Below are 2,157 nucleotides of genomic sequence, written 5' to 3'. Positions count from 1 at the left end.
TAAGTGGAGTTGTCTTAAGTGATAATTTTATTAGAGTAAGCACACACAACAAAATCGTGATCATAAATATATCTGAACAAGGGACATGGTAAAAAAAATATTTGTAAAATATTTTTCCTGGAAGAACTTTGAGAACGATGAGCATTGATCTATTTGGGACAGATCAGAGGCAGGCAGGTTCTACCCTGCATGATAGACTAGGGATTCATTTAAAGCTTTTATGATTCTTAGAGTTGAAGCAATATTCAGAACTGGAAAGGAAAATCGCTCACATTTCTAAAATGTGCAATGAAGTTTTCTCAGCATGAAGGGCTTCATGGCACAGGATAGGTTCCGGCCACTTCAAAGCAGTCCCTAAGGAACTACTCTGTCGTCTTATAAATTTAATACTCCAGTGCTGCCTCAACTCTTGCCACAGGCCAATACATTTTGGGTGTGGCTAATATGAGAGTTTAATATAGCTCAAGCTCTTCCGTAATCAAAAAAAATAAAAAAATTACTTGGCTGCTCCCCAGTTCGTAATTCTTGATTTCACATTCCAAGAAGCCTTCGGTTTATAGAAATGAAAAGAACTGCCAGTTCCCTGCTAGCAACTTGGCTAACTTAGCTTGTAAGGGTTCCCCCTTAAACGATGCTTCCTTCAATTTGCTTACAAATATTTCTTCAATAGCATGTTACTTCCTCTTGTGGAGGAATTGGGATTCCCTGCAAGTCATCCAAGCTGTAGTTTTATTGCTCTTCCCATGATGTAAAGGGCTCTTTTATGCATGAATTTGTCTGAGTTTTTCTTCATTCATGGTTCTTATATAGGGCAGTTGTATTTGTGGGCATAGCTTCTGTCTTTTAAAATACCTTCAGAAAATGTGTATTTTCAAGTTTCCCCTAGATCACTACTTCTCAGAGTTTAATATACATATGAACAACCTGGGGATCTTGTCAAAATGCAGATCTGGATTCAGTAAATCTGAAACTGGGCCTGAGATCCTGGTTTCTAATGAGCTCCCAGGTCATGCTGACGTTGATGTTGATGCTGTGGGTCCCTGCACCACACTTCGAGTAGCAAGGCTCTAGAAATTATCTTGAGAAAGACGTGGAGACAGATGAAGATGAAGTAGCTGCAGACAGAGAAAAGAAGAAGTGACAGAGAAATCATTTTTTGGCTCCATAAAAAATTTATAATTCCATACACATACCCGCTTTAAAACACATTCACATTCCTTCCTAAGTAAGCTGAATTGATTGAAGGCAAAGCCAGTAGTGCAAAATTAAAGCCTATCCTCTGGTATGTACAAAAGCTGATGTTGCAATCACAAATTTTCTCTGGAATTAGTGAAAAAACAAACTCATCAACTGATTACGAGAAAGTAAAGGTCTCTATAAAAAGAAGATGACTTAATGACCAGTCAATAACATATATACTTTTTAAAGAATGAAATACTTTATGATTAAGCATCATTGCCTTGAAGGTAGTGGTTGTAGAGATAAATTTCCCCCAGGTAAAAGCAACTCCTGGTAAATAGTTTATTTACTAGGGAAAGGGCCAAAAGGAAAGAGAGTTTCCTTTGTTAAATAATGGAGCTCTGACCTAAAGCCAGATGGGTTGGTATAAAACAAAGGGCTTTTGTAGAGGACTCCTTCCAAATATTTACAATAACTTAAGAAAAATGTACAATTTTTAAATATAATTTCAGGGTAATATCCAGAGGCTAATATCGTTTTTATCTTTATTATTTCATTATAGTTAAAATAGAATGTTGAAATTAATGACTTGTTAAAATAATATACGTGATGTTTCTACTATGCTGCTTAAACATTCTAATGGTATACTATAAAATGGTAAATATCTTATATTATATCGTACCACATTATAGTTCATTATCCTATTAAATTTTTTGAGAGTCACACTTTAAATAAGATTTATGGAATCTCTATATTTCTAAAGGGTGGTCACAATTTTGTTTCACTTGAATAGGATATTTAGTCATTGCTCATATATCTAAATACTCTACTTCTCTCAACCAGATGTAATATAGTAATCTGGTTCACAACATGACCCCAAATTTTCTGAAAATTCCTATGGCCAAGCCTTATATTAAATATTTTCAGGTTTGTATTAGATAGGACATAATTATTACTTTTATTACTGATATAAATCTA

Source organism: Pteropus vampyrus, unplaced genomic scaffold (assembly GCF_000151845.1).
Source record: "Pteropus vampyrus isolate Shadow unplaced genomic scaffold, Pvam_2.0 Scaffold206, whole genome shotgun sequence".
Taxonomy (NCBI): Eukaryota; Metazoa; Chordata; class Mammalia; order Chiroptera; family Pteropodidae; genus Pteropus; species Pteropus vampyrus.
Note: the sequence above shows the minus strand (reverse complement) of the source record.